Source organism: Pelophylax lessonae (assembly GCF_965119305.1).
Source record: "Pelophylax lessonae genome assembly, chromosome: 7".
Classification (NCBI taxonomy): domain Eukaryota; kingdom Metazoa; phylum Chordata; class Amphibia; order Anura; family Ranidae; genus Pelophylax; species Pelophylax lessonae.
The window spans coordinates 278,733,390-278,752,227 of NC_138774.1; the positions used below are offsets into that span (position 1 = coordinate 278,733,390).

At 45.4% G+C, this 18,838-nt stretch overlaps 1 protein-coding gene across 4 annotated transcripts in view; it reads left to right on the forward strand.

Annotated features, from left to right (window-relative positions):
- The window catches only part of ABL1 (ABL proto-oncogene 1, non-receptor tyrosine kinase), a 370,450-nt gene that overhangs the window by 235,444 nt on the left and 116,168 nt on the right, over nucleotides 1-18,838 (forward strand). The window lies entirely within an intron of this gene.

Sequence of the window (18,838 nt, forward strand, 5' to 3'; positions counted from 1 at the left end):
GGAGTTGGTTTTCATCACTATCATTTGCAAACAATTTTTTTATATTATTTTTGCCTTTGAATTGTTTTGTTTGTAAACATATTCTCTAGCAAAACTGTATGAGAGCTCCGTCATAAAAACTCAATAAAAATATCCAGCTAAAGCCGTTCTTCGGATTGAGTTTAAAATTTAAAATGCCTCCATCCTTCCCTCGGCAGATCTTTACATCTAATGCTTTTTTTTTTTAGGGTTGGGGGAATGGAAGATTTCAACCAAAGCCGGCCATAGACATTTCAAATCTGTCGGTTCAGGAGGGGCCGGCTGAGATTCGAAGCATGTATTGGCTGACTGAATGTACCCAAGTTGATTGATCAACTTGGGTGCCTGTTGGATTTTAAATGCGATTATTTCTAGCGAATTTTATAGCTGTGGGTCACGGTTCCGTTACAATGCCTAACTGCTATATCTGCTACTGGACCCCGGCTTGCTCGCCTTCTGGTGGGGGCGATCCTGAGGACCGCAGCCTGGTGCAAAACCCATCTCCACCATCAGGAGTGCTGGTGAACACCGGTTAGTACTTAAATTCCACACCTCAGGTGAGCCTGCGTCATCTGCCAGGGTGACCTACCTGAGTTCCTATCCTGCGGTTTCCAGTGTGAGCTTCCTCTGCTTTAGCTACTGGCCTCCGAGCCTGACTCCAGACCGTGACACATTTGGCGCTTTTCCACTGCAGGGTAATTATTGAACGATGAGGGGCATTTGATCAGTGGTGGTCACGTGTATGGAGGAACTCTTTATATCTCTGAAGTCTTATTATGCACATTATGGACTATTGCACTACCTTGGTATTGAAGGCGGGGGTGGGGGGGGGGGCTTGGTACTTTTTCCCACCGTGTTGGTGGCGATTGTATGTTTGTATTGTTGTTGTTGAAAACTTTAACAAAAACAAATTTCCAAAAAGAAAAAATGTCCTCACTTAGACAGAAGTTAATTCCTTTGATCTAATACAGAGGTCCTCAAACTATGGCCCGCGGGCCGCCAGGGTCCTGGACCCGGCCCGCCGGCCGGGATGTATCATTCATGTTGTTTGCCAGGCACGGCGGCGGCCATGGCTATCACAGCACTGCAAGACTCCATTGGCATAGGGCTGACTACCTGTCACTCACTGTGCAAGTGCGCCCTAGCCCACCCATTTGTGTGACAATAGCGAATGAAAATTCGCTATTGTCACACGGATCCTCCTCCTGATTGGCCAAAAGGCGAACCCATGCCGTTGGCCAAGGAGGATGCGGGGCACTGAGGAGAAGCGGCCGCTGCAGGTAAGTGCACTGGTCTCTCTGCATTGAAAGGGGGCACGCTGTGGCCACTCTGCATTGAAAGGGGGCACGCTGTGGTCAGTCTGCATTGAAAGGGGGCACGCTGTGGTCAGTCTGCATTGAAAGGGGGCACGCTGTGGTCAGTCTGCATTGAAAGGGGGCACGCTGTGGTCAGTCTGCATTGAAAGGGGGCACGCTGTGGTCACTCTGCATTGAAGGGGGCACGGCACTCTGTGGTCTGTCTGCATTGAAAGGGGGCACGCTGTGGTCACTCTGCATTGAAAGGGGGCACGCTGTGGTCACTCTGCATTGAAAGGGGGCCCCCCCGGTCCCTCTGCATTGAAAGGGGGCACGCTGGTCCCTCGGCATTGAAAGGGGGCACGCTGGTCACTCTGCAATGAAAGGGGGCACGCTGGTCCCTCTGCATTGAAAGGGGGCACGCTGGTCCCTCTGCATTGAAAGGGGGCACGCTGTAGTCCCTCTGCATTGAAAGGGGGCACGCTGGTCCCTCAGCATGGAAAGGGGGCACGCTGGTCACTCTGCATTGAATTCGTTCATATTTTTTTTCAAACTATAGTCCGGCCCCCAACAGTGTCTGAGGGACCGTGAACTGGCTCCCTGTTTAAAAAGTTTGAGGACCCCCGATCTAATAGAAGGAAATGATACCTTTTAAAACATTGTGTTTATAGTTATCTAACAGCCTTAACAATGTTGATAAACATTTGCCAAGGCTCTTTTTTTTTTGACAGCTGTGAGTGAGCAGAGAATGGCCAATCGATAACATGTCGTTTTAAGATCGTGGGGGGGGGGGTGTTAAATCGAGATTGCGATTGCGATTTATTAATTTTTTTTAACGATTAATTGTGCAGCTCTACCGTATACTGTATACATACGCCGGCTCGGTGGCTCTCCTGTGCAAAATCACGTACCTGTATGTGATTCAGCACGTCCGGGTCTGGGGCGCGCACCGCCAACAACCCGCTCCTGCTGTGATTGGACACAGCGGGAACCAATTAGCGGGTCCTGTGGACGGGGTGTCCTCCGGGACCTACCGATCGTTCGGGACACAGGCAGATCAAATACCACCAAAAGAAAGCTCTATTTGTGGGGAAAAAAGTAAATGAATTTTATTTGGGTATTTGGGTGCAGCGTCGCACGACCGCGCAATTGTCCGTTAAAGTAACACAAAAAAATGCCCTGTTTAGGAAAGGTGGGGGGGGGGGTTAAAACCTTCCTGAGGGCAAGTGGTTGACCATTAACAATATACTGCAGCAGGCTGGCTTGGCTGCGCAAACCGACATACCTGTACGGCGCTCCCGCCCCCATTAGGAAGCTGGGAAGCCTATCCACGGGTCCTGCGGCCGCGATTGCTGCTGGGCATCCGCGATCGCTCCCCTCTGAAAACGACGATCTGCTATTGTAAACACAGCAGACCGTTGCTCAGGAATGAACACGGAGCACCTGTGATCCTCCTATTTAGGAACACAGGTCTCTGTGTTGATTCTACAAGTCCCTCCCCCTCACATTTAGAAAACACCCCCTAGGCTCACACTTAACCCTTTGATTGCCTCTGGGTTAACCCCTTCCCTGCCAGTGTCATTAGTACAGTAACAGTGCGTATTTGTAGCACTGATTACTGTAGTAATGTCACTGGTCCCCCCAAAACTGTCAGGGGTCCAATCTGTCCGCCGCAATGTCGCAGTCCCGCTAATAATCGCAGATCACCGCCATTACTAGCAAAAAGTAAATTAAAATTCCAGAAATCTTTCCACTAGTTTGTAGACATAACTTTTGCGCAAACCAATTAAAATACGCTTTTTTGGGATTTTTTTTTTTTTTTTTTTACCAAAAATATGTAGCAGAATACAAATTGGCCTAAACTGATAAAATTTATTGGGAATGTTTTATAGCAGAAAGTAAAAAAATATTGTTTTTTTTTTTTTTTTTTCAAAATTGTCGCTCTTTTTTTGTTTATAGCGCAAAATCTAAAAACGGCAGAGGTGATCAAATACCACCAAAAAAAAGCTCTATTTGTGGAAAAAAAATGACATCAATTGTATTTGGGTACAGCGCCGCACGACCGCGCAATTTTCCGTTAAAGTAACGCAGTGCCGAATTAGCAAAAAAAAAAAATGGCCTGGTCGTTAAGTGGGAAAGTCCTTCCGGTCCAGAAATGATGGAATAATATATTTTTTTATATATATATATATATATATATAGATATATATTAATAATTAATATATTAATAATGAATATAATATATTAATAATATATTAATAATTAATATAATATATAATAAAATATTAAGAATTAATAATATATTTATTAACCGGTTGCCGACCGCCGCACGACTATATACTGCGGCGGTCAGCCCCGGCCAGGCAGAGTGACGTATCGGTACGTCACTCGCCTGTCACTGACTTGCGAGCCTATCGCGGGCGGGCGCGCGCCCGCCGAGGCGCGCGCCCGCCGCGGCTCGTTCACAGGCAAGTCAGTGCGTGTGACCGGCGGACTCGATGTCCGCCGGCCACACTACGATCGCTCCTGTGAAGGGAGAAAGACAGAGCAGCTTGTGTAAACAAGCTGCCTGTCAGTTCTCCCTGTGTAAAAGTAAAGATCTGACCGTTCTACTATGTAGAACGGTTGATCTTTGCTTTTACACCAATAGGAATGTCCCTACACAGTAGAAAGCACGCCCCTAGGACACACTTAACCCCTCCCTGCCCAATAAAGTTAACCCCTTCCCTGCCAGTGTCATTTTTGCAGTAACAGTGCATATGTATAGCACTGATTACTGCAGTAATGTCACTGGTACCCCCAAAAGTGTCAAAAATGTCAGTCAAGGGTCCGATCTGTCCGCCGCAATGTCGCAGTACCGAAAAAAAAATCGCAGATCGCCGCCATTACGCGTTAAAAAAAAAAACACCAAAAATGACAAAAATCTTTCTCTTTGTTAGTAAACGCGATAACTTTTGCGCAAACCAATCAAAATACGCTTTTTGCGATTTTTTTTACCAAACATAGGTAGCATAAAACAAATTGGCCGAAAAATGTTAAAAAATTTTGATTTTTACTTTTTTTTTTGGGGAATTTCATATAAAAAAATGTGAAAAATATTGTTATTTTTGCAAAATTTACGCTCTTTTTTTGTTTATAGCGCGTGATCAAAAAATCGCACAGGTGATCAAATACCACCAAAAGAAAGCTCTGTTTGTGGGAAAAAAAGGACGTCAAATTCGTTTAGGTACAGCGTCGCACGACCGCGCAATTGTCCGTTAAAGTCACGCAGTAAAAAATCGCAAAAAAACCCCTGGTCCTTTAGCAGCCAAATCCTCCGGGGCTTAAGTGGTTAATGAATACAGAGCTGCATTAATTTGTGTCGTTTTATATCTGCTCGGAGTTCAGAGTTAATGAAATTTATAGTTTGCCGGTTTCTGTTTCCTTTATTATCTCCGCGTTCATGCATGAAGATATTTCTGTATCTGTGGGCTTCAGGAGCCCAGTATCATAGAACTGTCCTCTCCCCACCATTGTCAATAGAAGCAATTGATTTTTTTAAAGCCTGGAGCTGCCCATGGATGAAGTGATATTCAGGCCAGTCCTGCAGGGACCAGTGAATTTCAATCCATCTCTGGCCGTTACCGCTCATCTAACCCATCCCTGGCCATTACCGCTCAGCAGAAGACGATCTAACAATAGACTTCTGTTGAAGGCACTGTTAATACATTTTTCTTAATCAGCTCGCTGCTGCCACCACTGCAGCAAAGGAGAAATGCTGTCAGTGCACCTATGACCATCCTAATTTCAGCAACCCCCCAAAAATATAAAACATTATAGTGACATACTTTGCAGTCAGTAGGATATGTCCCTTGTGCTGATACAACTTTTGTTAGTTGCAATCCTCCTCTGTTACAGACCCCCCCCCCCCCACCCATGCCACCATAATCTTCCATTGTTCCTGACTCTCTCACAGGCTCTCATCAACAATGCCCCCGCCTAGCTCTCTCATTCATAGAAGCTCTACTATAGCTTCTGTGAATTAAATAGGATCTATGAATGGAGGACGGGATAGGCAGAGGATCGATAGCTCCACCCCCTTCCATTCAGAGATTGTGCTTAGTTTATCGAAGTTGTAGTACGCCTTTTTAACACTCCCCCCCCCCCCCAAGCAACAAAGACAGACGTATGGGGGGGGGGGGACACTAGGGATGCACCGATATATCGGCTGAAAATTGGGTTTTTGGAGTTTTGCCGATAGAAAAGGAAAAAAAAGTGCAGATTAATGGCATGCTGTGTCCCATTGACTTCAGTGCCAAAACGCCCCCTAGTGACTTTATTGCAAAATCGTGTTCAGTTGATTTCAGTGCAAATCGCATCCCGTTGACTTTAAAGCAAAGTCGCGTCACATTGACTTCAGCGCAAAAACGCCCCCTAGTGACTTCAATGCAAAATCGCGTCCCATTGACGTCAAAGCACAATTGCGTCACATTGACTTCAATGCAAAAACGCTCCCTAGTGACTTCAGTGCAAAATCGCGTCCTATTGAGTTCAGTGCACAATTACGTCCTATTGACTTCAAAGCAAAATCGCATCACATTGACTTCAGTGCAAAAACGCCCCCTAGTGACTTCAATGCAAAATCACGTCCCATTGACTAAAGTGCAAAATTGCATCCTATTGACTTCAATCCAAAATCGCATCCCTATTGACTTCGATCCAAAATCACATCCTATTGACTTAAATGCAAAATCGCATCCCATTGACTTTCAAAGCAAAGTCACGTCCCATTGACATCAGTGCAAAATTGCCCCCTAGTGACTTCAATGCAAAATCACGTCCTATTGACTTTAAAGCAAAATCGTGTCACATTGACTTCAGTGCAAAAACGCCGCCTAGTGACTCCAATGCAAAATCACGTCCCATTGACTTCAGTGCACAATGGCGTCCCATTGACTTCAGTGCACAATGGCGTCCCATTGACTTCAGTGCACAATGGCGTCCCATTGACTCCAAAGCAGTGTCACGTCCCATTGACATCAATGCAAAAACGCCCCCTAGTGACTTCAATGCAAAATCACATCCCATTGACTAAAGTGCAAAATCTCATCCTATTGACTTCAAAGCAAAATCGCATCCTATTGACTTCAATACAAAATCACATCCCTAGTGACTTCAAAGCAAAATCGCATCCTATTGACTTCAATACAAAATCACATCCCTAGTGACTTCAAAGCAAAATCACATCCTATTGACTTCAAAGCAAAATTGCATCACATTGACTTCAATGCAAAATCGCATCCCTAGTGACTTCAAAGCAAATCACATCCTATTGACTTCAAAGCAAAGCACATCCCATTGACTTCAGTGCAAAATCGCATCCCATTGAGTTTAGTGCAAAAGTGCCAGCCGCATTATTTAAATCAACCACTTGCCGACTGCAATATGTATACGTTGCAGTTTACAAGTGGTTTACCGGGATTATGGCTGGAGATATCAGCCATAACCCCTGTACTGTTTTTTTAGCGCCAAAATCTCAAAAACACAAAAAAAAATAGAAAAAATGAGCCCTTGGAGGAGGTTAGTGCTCAAAAAAGCTCAAAGAAGCTTAATAAAAACGTGAAAAGAGCACAAAAAAACAGAAGCTTCTTCAAGCTGAAAAAAACGCTTGAATGCCTGTAAAAGCAGCTTTTTTTTGGGGGGGGGGGGGCTGTATTGTGCATGAGCCCCTAAATGTTATTGCAAAAAAAATTGGGCTTTATGACTTTTAGAACTTGGTATGCATTGACCATGTAATTATTGTCATTATTTTATATACTCCTGGTGCAAACAGTGCTTCTAAAAACAAAAAGTATCAACTGGGTGATAAAACCATGAATATTACTAAAGTGTTTGGTTGCAGTTCTCTGAGAAATGCAGATTTCTGCTTTAAGTTGAGTTTAAAATACGGGGGGGGGGGGGCTGTGTGTGTGGGGGGGCGGGGGGGGGGGTACAGCTGGATTTCCTGTCTTCCTGTTGAATCAGCCATGACTGGTGATGAGCACAGCCACATCCTACCCTGTGTGTCCTTACACTGGAATTGTCGGCTGATTTCCATGGAAAACTGGCATTCATTGGACTCCCATCCCCCGGCCTGTGAAAAAATAACACTTTGAGTGCTGATTATACTACAGTGATGTCAGACATGGCATGTGATTCGGAGCGCACTGCTCTGCAAATCACATGCGATGTCTGTGCGCTGCAAATTCAACCATACAGATTGCATTGCTGAATTCGCATCGCATTCAGACAAAAGTCACACGGGACCCTTTTTTTGGTCTGCACCAGAATCAGATCGCATGTGTGTTCACACCTGTGCAATCCAATTTGTGTCAGAACTGACAGTTCGCACTGCGATATGCAAACTGATCTGGGGGTGTCATTAACTTTGTATTGACACCCCCCAACAAGTCACATATGGCAGTGTGAACTGCCTGCAAGTTGGGTGCCGCAAGGTCCCTGCATTGCACCAATGTGAGTCGGCACTGAAGCTTGTTGATATTGCAGTGATCACTGTATAGAGAACTATTGATTGACACGTTTTATCTACATGTGAGTGTACATCCTTCTTTTATCTAATTACACCGTTTTAGAGCTACTACACCATGTGAGTGCTTTTATATCTCTGAGGTGGGGTTGTTGCCCCGCTTGTTTGCTTCCCGGCGGTGAGAGAAGGGGCCCTTTCACACATACAGAACGATCATTTCATAAGGTCACTCACGTTTTTTTGTCATCCGTTTTTCATCTGTTTTCATCTATTTTGTATCTGTTGTCATCCATTTTTTATTCGTTGTCATCCATTTTTTATCCGTTGTCATCCATTTTTTATTCGTTGTCATCCATTTTTTATCCGTTGCCCTCCGTTTTTCATCCGTTGCCCTCCGTTTTTCATCCGTTGCCCTCCGTTTTTCATCCGTTGCCCTCCGTTTTTCATCCGTTGCCCTCCGTTTTTCATCCGTTGTCATCCGTTTTTCATCCGTTGTCATCTGTTTTTCATCCGTTGTCATCTGTTTTTCCCCCGATTTTCACCCATTTTTCTCCAGTTTCTCATCCATTTTTCATCCATTGTCATTCGTTCTTCATCCGTTTTTCATCTGTTGCCCTCCGTTTTTCATCTGTTGCCCTCCGTTTTTCATCTGTTGCCCTCCGTTTTTCATCTGTTGCCCTCCGTTTTTCATCTGTTGCCCTCCGTTTTTCATCTGTTGCCCTCCGTTTTTCATCTGTTGCCCTCCGTTTTTTATCTGTTGCCCTCCGTTTTTCATCTTTTGCCCTCCGTTTTTCATCCGTTGCCCTCCGTTTTTCATCCGTTGCCCTCCGTTTTTCATCCGTTGCCCTCCGTTTTTCATCCGTTGCCCTCCGTTTTTCATCCGTTGCCCTCCGTTTTTCATCTGTTGCCCTCCGTTTTTCATCTGTTGCCCTCCGTTTTTCATCTGTTGCCCTCCGTTTTTCATCCGTTGCCCTCCGTTTTTCATCCGTTGCCCTCCGTTTTTCATCCGTTGCCCTCCGTTTTTCATCTGTTGCCCTCCGTTTTTCATCTGTTGCCCTCCGTTTTTCATCCGTTGCCCTCCGTTTTTCGTCCGTTGCCCTCCGTTTTTCATCCTTTGCCCTCCGTTTTTCATCCGTTGCCCTCCGTTTTTCATCCGTTGCCCTCCGTTTTTCATCCGTTGCCCTCCGTTTTTCATCCGTTGCCCTCCGTTTTTCATCTCTTGCCCTCCGTTTTTCATCTCTTGCCCTCCGTTTTTCATCTCTTGCCCTCCGTTTTTCATTCGTTGCCATCTGTTTTTCATCCATTTTCACCCATTGCCCTCCGTTTTTCATCTGTTGCCCTGCGTTTTGTTTTTTTCATCCGTTGCCCTCCGTTTTTTTCATCCGTTGTCCTCCGTTTTTCATCTGCTGTCATCTGCTGTCATCCGTTTTTCATCCGTTGCCCTCCGTTTTTCATCCGTTGCCCTCCGTTTTTCATCCGTTGCCCTCCGTTTTTCATCCGTTGCCCTCCGTTTTTCATCCGTTGCCCTCCGTTTTTCATCCGTTGCCCTCCGTTTTTCATCTGTTGCCCTCCGTTTTTCATCTGTTGCCCTCCGTTTTTCATCTGTTGCCCTCCGTTTTTCATCTGTTGCCCTCCGTTTTTCATCTGTTGCCCTCCGTTTTTCATCCGTTGCCCTCCGTTTTTCATCCGTTGCCCTCCGTTTTTCATCCGTTGCCCTCCGTTTTTCATCCGTTGCCCTCCGTTTTTCATCCGTTGCCCTCCGTTTTTCATCCGTTGCCCTCCGTTTTTCATCCTTTGCCCTCCGTTTTTCATCCGTTGCCCTCCGTTTTTCATCTCTTGCCCTCCGTTTTTCATCTCTTGCCCTCCGTTTTTCATTCGTTGCCATCTGTTTTTCATCCATTTTCACCCATTGCCCTCCGTTTTTCATCCGTTGCCCTCCGTTTTTTTTCATCCGTTGTCCTCCGTTTTTCATCTGCTGTCATCTGTTTTTCATCCGTTGCCCTCCGTTTTTCATCCCTTGCCCTCCGTTTTTCATCCCTTGCCCTCCGTTTTTCATCCCTTGCCCTCCGTTTTTCATCTCTTGCCCTCCGTTTTTCATCTCTTGCCCTCCGTTTTTCATTCGTTGCCATCTGTTTTTCATCCATTTTCACCCATTGCCCTCCGTTTTTCATCTGTTGCCCTGCGTTTTGTTTTTTTCATCCGTTGCCCTCCGTTTTTTTCATCCGTTGCCCTCCGTTTTTCATCTGCTGTCATCTGTTTTTCATCCGTTGCCCTCCGTTTTTCATCCGTTGCCCTCCGTTTTTCATCCGTTGCCCTCCGTTTTTCATCCGTTGCCCTCCGTTTTTCATCCGTTGCCCTCCGTTTTTCATCTCTTGCCCTCCGTTTTTCATCTCTTGCCCTCCGTTTTTCATCTCTTGCCCTCCGTTTTTCATTCGTTTTCACCTGTTGCCCTCCGTTTTTCACCTGTTGCCCTCCGTTTTTCACCTGTTGCCCTCCGTTTTTCACCTGTTGCCCTCCGTTTTTCACCTGTTGCCCTCCGTTTTTCATCTGTTGCCCTCCATTCTTTTGCAGGACTGATCATTGTTCTTATTGGCGATGCATCTTGCTGCTATTATTTTGTTGTACAATCTTACCTATCGGTGCCGCCTTCATTTATTTACATTACCGTGCGCAGATACTTTTTTTGTGTACTAGGCGATGACAGAGTCTCCAACACCTTCAGGAGGTGATAAATAACAGTCACCACATAAGAAAAACCTTTACTGCACGCATTCATTTAGAAGTAACATATATAGTCTTTTTTATTTTTCAATTAATTTGTACAATAAATGTGTGTGAATGTTGAGAAGTTTTGTTTCTGTGTGTAAATGGTAATCCCATACCTGCATGTACCTGGAGGCCGCCATATTTGCTCATTACATACGTGGGTGCTGCTTTCTGCTTTTTCATCGCTAAACATTTGCATTTTATGCTTCTTCCCAAAATATAAATTAGGGTCCTTTCACGCGGGCTTTCCACCCAGTGGACTCTGTGTTGCTCAGCGTGGATCGATCCACTCTTTAACCACTTAAGCCCCAGAAGATTTTACCCCCTTCCTGACCAGGGCCTATTTTGCGATTCGGCACTGCGTGACTTTAACGGACAATTGCGCAGTCGTGCGACGCTGTACCCAAACGAAATTGACGTCCTTTTTCCCCCACAAACAGAGCTTTCTTTTGGTGGTATTTGATCACCTGTGCGATTTTTACTTTTTGCGCTATAAACAAAAAAAGAGCGTAAATTTTGAAAAAAATATTTTTCACATTTTTTTTATATGAAAAATGTAAAAATCCAATTTTTTTAACATTTTAGGCCAATTTGTTTTCTGCTACATATGTTTGGTGAAAAAAATCTTAATAGGCGTATTTTGATTGGTTTACGGCGCATATTGCGTTTACTAAGGGAAAGATTTTTGTCATTTTTATTTTTTTTTAACGAGTAATGGCGGCGATCTGCGATTTTTTTTTTTTTTTTTTTTTTTTTTTTTGCGGGACTGCGACATTGCAGCGGACCCCTGACTAACATTTATGTTTATGCTATACATATGCACTGTTACTGTAAAAATTACACTGGCAGGGAAAGGGTTAACTTTATTAGAGATCAAGGGGTTAAGTGTGTCCCTAGGGGCATGCTTCTTACTGTAAAGGGGTGTGGCTAGTGATGTAACCACAGAGACATATGATCCTACATAGCAGGATCGTATGATCTCTGCAGTTACATCAGTGAGAATGACAGGCGGCTTTGTTTACATCAGCCGCCTGCCTTTCTCCCTCTCCAGCGGGAGATCGCGAGTGGCCGGCGGACATCGGGTCCGCCGGTCACGCGCGGGGATGTGCAGGAACGAGCGGGGGCGTTCCTGCACCTAGAGGCTCACAGGCAAGCGACGTAGTACTACGTCACTTTGCCTGTACGGGGCTGACTGCCACAGTAAATATACTTGCGGCGGTCGGCAAGTGGTTAAACTGCCCTCACTTACAGACGGAAGTTCATTCCTTTGATCTAAAAGAAGGAAATGATACATTGTGAAACATTGTGTTTATAGTTCTCTAGCAGCCTTAACAATGTTGATAAACATTGGCAGGGTTGGATCTCAGCTGTGGATACCTTTTAATAAACTGACTGTTGAGTGAATATAAGATCACATTCTCATGAGTTACATAGTAGTTGAGGTTGAATAAAGACAATAGTCCATCCAGTTCAACCTGTGTAGGTGTGTGTGGCCGTAATCCTCTCTCATACCCCTGAATGTTCTGATCCTTCAGATGTACGGCTAAGAGTCTTTTGAAAGCCACCATACTTCCCGCAGAAACCACCTCTTGTGGTAGAGAATTCCACAATCTTGTAGCCCTAACAGTAAAGAACCCCCCCCGCGTTGCCTGAGGTTAAAACTCTACTTCTCTAATCGCATTGTATGTCCTCGCGTCCTCATACAATCCTTGCGACTGAATAGCTTTTTTTTCTATGCTGAGATCACCATTGAGGTATCTGTAAATTGCTATCATGTCCCCTCTTAGACGTCTCTTCTCCAGGGAGAATAAATCAAGCGATTGCAGACGCTCTTCATAATTAAGGTCCTCCAATCCCCTAATCAGTTTAGTTGCCCTTCTCTGGACTCTCTCCAGCTCCAACACATCCCTCCTGAGGACTGGCGACCAGAACTGGACAGAATACTCCAGATGTGGTCGGACCAGAGATTTATAAAGTGGAAATTGTTCAATATTCCGAGTAACTGATTATGAGGGGGTAATTATTGAACAACGAGGGGCATTTGATCAGTGGAGGGGAACTGTTTATATCTCTGACGTCTTACTGTGCACATTATGGACTATTGCACTACCTTGGTATTGAGGGGGGAGGGGGGCTTGGTTCTTTGTCCCACCGTGTTGGTGGCGATTGTATGTTTGTATTGTTGTTGTTGAAAACTTAATAAAAACTAATTTCCAAAGAAAAACTGCTCTCACTTAGTGCCGGTTCACACTCTTGCGGCTGCGGCAATCGCATGTAATATCGGAGCGCACTGCTCCTTCATTACATGCGATCGGATGTGCAGTGCGAATTCAGCCATACACTTTGTATGGCTAAATTCGCACTGCACCCGCACAAAAGTCGCACATGACCCTTTTTTCAGCCGCATCAGGATCGGATCGCACAGTGGTTCACACTTGTGCGATCCGATCCTGTGCGAACTGTCAGATCGCATTGCGATATGCGATCAAACGGGGGGTGTCGTTAACATTTCATTGACACCCCCTGCGTATCGCATATGGCAGTGTGAACTGCCAGATGTGCAGGTGCGATGCGGGAACAGGCTGCGAATTTGCAGCCTTCCCGCATCACACAAGTGTGACTCGGCACTTACAGACAGAAGTTCATTCCTTTGATCTAAAAGAATGAAATGATACATTGTAAAACATTGTGTTTATAGTTCTCTAGCAGCCTTAACAATGTTGATAAACATTTGCCGAGGCTTTTTTTTTTTTTTTTTGACAGCTGTGAGTGAGAAGAGAATGGCTCTGTCAGGGTCCTTTCACACGGGCGGTGCGCCCCATGGAGTCTGTTTTGCTCAGCGTGGATCGATCCACTAAGCAGATCGATGACAGCTCCGTCTCCGCTCACTGTGCAATGACAGACGCGTCAGATCCCCGCTCTCCTCTATGGGACATCGGATGAATACGGACCGCCTGTCTCATTTCATCCAATCCGCCAGACAGATGGGAATTCGGGTTTCCATCCGTCTGGATTTCACGGACAGGATCAGATCAGATAACAGCGGGTGTCAGTAGAGACATCTCAGCTGACATCCCCTGACTTATAGGGGTGCATGGAGTGTCCATTCAGGTCTGCCTGAAAAACTGACAGGCGGATCGGATCAAAAAGGCCGTGTGAAAGGGGCCTTAAATCTGAGTTCCGCCCCCCCCCCCCCCCCTCCAAAAATGTAAAAGTCAGCAGCTGATTTTTAATATTAGGACACTTACCTGTCCTGGAGTCCAGTGATGTCAGCACAGCAGCCAATGTTTCCTTTGGCTGTCGGGTGCTGCCACCGCCATTGCTGGTGAGGGAACCCGGCAGTGAAGCCTTGCGGTTTCACAGGGCGGGTCCCTACTGCGTATGCTCTAAGCAAGCTGCGCATTTGGTTTGGCTCTGTCACGGGGGAAGGAGGAGGGGGCCAATGCTAGGGAATGTTAGGGAACGAGCAGGGGCGGGGCAGGAGCGTGCCTCCGGCGGCACATGCTCGCCCCCTAGAGGCTCTCAGGCTAGCGACGTAGTACTACGTCACTTTGCCTGTACGGGGCTGACTGCCGCAGTAAATATACTGTGGGCGGTCGGCAAGTGGTTAAATACTCCGTCAAATCATTTGATAAAAATCCAGCAGGGAGAGTGGGAGGCCCCCTTCTAATGGGCACAGGGGGTATGCAAAAATGGGAGCTAGACACAGAGATTTCACCAGTGGAGCTCCCCAGATACCAGCAAAAGCGTTGGGTGCTTTTACTCTGTGGGTCCCATCAAAAAAATGAACTATCATCCTGTAAAATAAAGAAGATATCTAATATTTCATTATCTTTATTAGGTGTTTCCGGATGATTAGCATTGATAGCCAGACTGACTTAAAAACAAAGTGTGAATTTATTGTCACACTAACGGCATCATAAAAAAGTATAACAGTTCAGTGTAGGTAAAAATATAAGAAATAAAAGGAATACTTCTGAAAAATGTGTCCAACTTGAAATCATGGCTGTATAGGCATGTGTGTTCCTCTGTCAGGCATCACTAAATGGCGGACCGCGGTCCAGATCCGGACCCAGTTAATGCCTCATCCGGACCCCTGCGGTCCCACCCTTTAGAGTCGTTCTGCCCATGGCCATTCTCACAGAGCCAATGCTGGAGGCAGGACAGCTATAGACAGAGGGCGGGAGCTACCCAAGTTAACAAGCAGGTGATTGGTTGCGAGGATACAGGGAGGTCATTGCACAAACGTGTGATTGGGACCTCTGCTGGAAAAATATTTTACTGACTGGACCTTTGTAAATTTTATTTCAATGCCCTTGCTCTATGTCCTTCTCTCTAATCTTCAAGTCCAAGAAGAAGCAGGGAATTACGTCTTAGGGTTTCTAAAGGTACCTGTTTAAGGTTGTCAAAGAGTCTATGTATAGTCTTTGTGTTTGTAGGAGTCTGTGATGTGTGTGTGTGATCTCTCCGAGTCTGTGAGTCTGTGTGCCCTCCTGAATATCGATCCCTTGGCCATTTATCTTACATGTAGACGTCATAACCACACAGCGCTCAAAACCTTGTATGGCACGCTTCTCGGCCTTTTGGCTAAGATCAAGTGTAGTATCTGTTCTTATCAGTGTTGGAATGGAACCTGAAGGTTAGTATCGGTGGTGGCCGAAGTTAACCGGGGCGCTCTGGGCGTAACTGGAGGACCGGAGTAGGCCAAACCAGAGAAAGCCGGATGGTTCCAATGCCTTCCTGATTTGAATGGGTCCGCCCCTACCAGTTTGAAGGGAGCAAGAAAGCTGGGGAAAGACGGTTAGTATTGCTCCCGGATGTAATTGGTGAGGAATGTGGATGGCGGTGGGTGGGCCTTTCCTCCTGGGTTGAATCTGGCCTTGCAAAAGGCTTGTCCCCAGTTGTAGGCAGGCTCTCCCTAAGCTGTAAATGTTCCAAACCTCCTGGTAGGCAAGGGCTACACTGGGTCTGGCCTTTGGGCCGGGGTAGAAAAAGCCCGTAGTGTATGTGCCCCTGGGGTGGCAGCCCAGGGGTGCCTTAATTCTCACTGGTGAGGGGCAGCTCGCCTTGAGTTTTTCGGCACCATGGTCACTGCACCTACACACTTTTTTAAGCACCTGCCTCTTGGGCAAGGCCTTTTGGCTTCGACCAGAGGAATTTTTATTCCGGCCGGAAGGCCTGCCTTTGTATTTTCACAAGGGCACTAATTCACCTCTCCACTTCCCCTTCCCCACCTTTTTGTTTGTATGTGTTTTTTTCTTTGTAGTTTGTCACTTTCTATCACCTTTTTTTCACTGCACGACTTGTAGGGTGTGGGTCCTCGGGCCCAGCCTTGAGTCTTGGGAGGGGGTGGATATGGCCTTTTGGCTTAGTTCGCCCTCGCTCATGGGGTCTCCCTTCGGGGGAGCCCCACTTAGTACTCGGTGGGGGCTGTTTCGGCAGTCCCCCTGAAGAACGGGGTCGGTCTGGTTTCGGCCAGATAGACCATGAGTACCTTAAATCCCTGTCAGGAGTCTTGCGCCCCGGGGGATTGAGGTTCGGGTCCTACCTCTTCGGAGGGAAGACCATCTGTGTTCGCACACCCTGTGCACTTTTTGTGTTCCTCACGTTTGTCTGTGTGCACTTTTTTATGCACCGGGTGAAGTCTTTTGAGTGTGTTTCACACGCTACAGGCTTTAAAAAAAATAAAAAATGGCACATACATAATTTCTGCTAACTTCAGTTATAGGTACTAAACTCTTAAAGTCATATATGGACTTTAATTGTCAAGCCCACATGTAACAGTCTATTCTTGTAATGTGTCTAATGTGGCTGATGTCATGTTACATCATATAACCAAAAATCGACACAAAAGTAACACATATAACCAACTTATACAACTTTAAGTAAATACATACAAATACTATTAACCACTTAAGCCCCGGAGGATTTGGCTGCTCAAAGACCAGACCCTATTTCGCGATTCGGCACTGCGTGACTTTAACGGACATTTCCACGGTCGTGCGACGCTGTACCCAAATTAAATTGATGTCCTTTTTCTTTCCCACAAATAGAGCTTTCTTTTGGTGGTATTTGATCCCCTGTGCGATTTTTTTATTTTTTTTATTTTTTGCGCTATAAACAAAAAAAAAAGAGCGACAATTTTGAAAAAATAAAAATATTTTTCACATTTTGTTTATATGAAATTCTCAAAAAAAAAAATGTAAAAAATCAAAATTTTTTAATATTTTAGGCCAATTTGTTTTCTGCTACATATTTTTTGGTAAAAAAAAATTGCAATAAGCGTATTTTGATTGGTTTGCGCAAAAGTTATTGTGTTTACTAACTACTGAAAAGCGTTTTGTCATTTTTGTTTTTTTTTTTAACTAGTAATGGTGGCGATCTGCAATATTTTTTTTTTTTTTGCGGGACTGCGACATTGCGGCGAACAGATCGGACCCCTGACTGATACTTTTGACACTTTTGGGAGTACCAGTGACATTACTACAGTAATCAGTGCTATATATATATGCACTGTAAAAATGACACTGGCAGGGAAGCGGTTAACTTTATTGGTGATCAGTGGGTTAAATGTATCCCTAGGGGCGTGATTCTGACTGTGGGGGGGCGTGGCTTGTGATGTAACCACAGAGACATACGATCCTACATAGCAGGATCACATAACCTCTGTGCTTACATGAGGAAGAATGACAGACGGCTGTGTTTGCATCAACCGTCCGTCCTCCTCCCTCTCCTGTGGAAGATTGCGAGTGGCCGGCGCACATCGGAGCCGCCGGTCACACGCGCGGGGAAGGCAGGGAATGAGCGGGGTTGGGAGCGCGCTCGCCCCCTACAGTCTCCTGGGCGAGCGACATAGGTCTACGTCGGTTTGCCCAGGAGCGGCTGACTGCCGCAGTAAATAGTCGTGCGGCGGTCGGCAAGTGGTTAATTATGACTGAGATTACACTAATCCTAACTAACATTATTTAACCACTTAAGCCCCGGAAGATTTTACCCCCATTCCGACCAGGGGGTATTTTGCGATTCGGCACTGCGTGAATTTAACGGACAATTGCGCGGTCATGCGACGCTATACCTAAACGAATTTGGCGTCCTTTTTTTCCCACAAACAGAGCTTTCTTTTGGTGGTATTTGATCACCTGTGCGATTTTTTGATCATGCGCTATAAACAAAAAAAGAGCGACAATTTTGCAAAAATAGCAATATTTTTCACATTTTTTTATATGAAATTCCCCCCCCAAAAAATGTAAAAATCAAAATTTTTTAACATTTTCGGCCAATTTGTTTTATCCTACTTATGTTTGGTAAAAAAAAATCGCAAAAAGCGTATTTTGATTGGTTTGCGCAAAAGTTATCGCGTTTAATAACAAAGGGAAAGATTTTTGTCATTTTTGTTGTTTTTTTTTAATGAGTAATGGTGCCGATCTGCGATTTTTTTTTTTTGCGGTACTGCGACATTTTGCGGTGGACAGATCGGACCCTTGACTGACATTTTTGACACTTTTGGGGTTACCAGTGACATTTCTACAGTAATCAGTGCTATATATATGCACTGTTACTGTAAAAATACACTGGTAGTGAAGGGGTTAACTTTATTTGGGAGGGAGGGGCTGTGTGTGTCCCTAGGGGCGTGCTTTCTACTGTGATTGGCTGTGGCTTGAGCTGTAAGGACACTGATCAACGGATCTACATAGTAGATCCATGTGATCAGTGTCTTAACAGCGAGGAGAATGACAGGTCGCTTGTTTACACAAGCTGCCTGACATTCTCCCTCTCCCCCGCCGATCGCAAAGTGGCCGGCGGACATCGGGTCCGCTGGTCACACGCGCGGGGGGGTCCGTGACCACGCGGGAGCGCGCCTCCGGCGGCGCGCGCTCGCTCCCTAGACCCTCACAAGCAAGCAACGTAGCCCTACGTTAGTTTGCCTGTGAGGGGCTGACCGCCGACGTAGATAGTCGTGCGGCGGTCGGCAAGTGGTTAAACAAATATGTGTATTATTCCTCGTATTACATAGATCCTGTCTATTCTTGACTTCCCATGGCATTCTATACCAGATACCTTATATGTCCTAGTCCAACTAGCTACATATAATAGAAATATCTGACATTTTACTGCCTCAGCTGAAGAACTTCACCACTAATCACCTGATCAAGGTCATTCACACATATTAATATTACGATTAATCATAAAACCACATTTGACAAGCTTGCTGTGAATAAAATATAATTCCAATAAGTGCCATATTATGATTTTG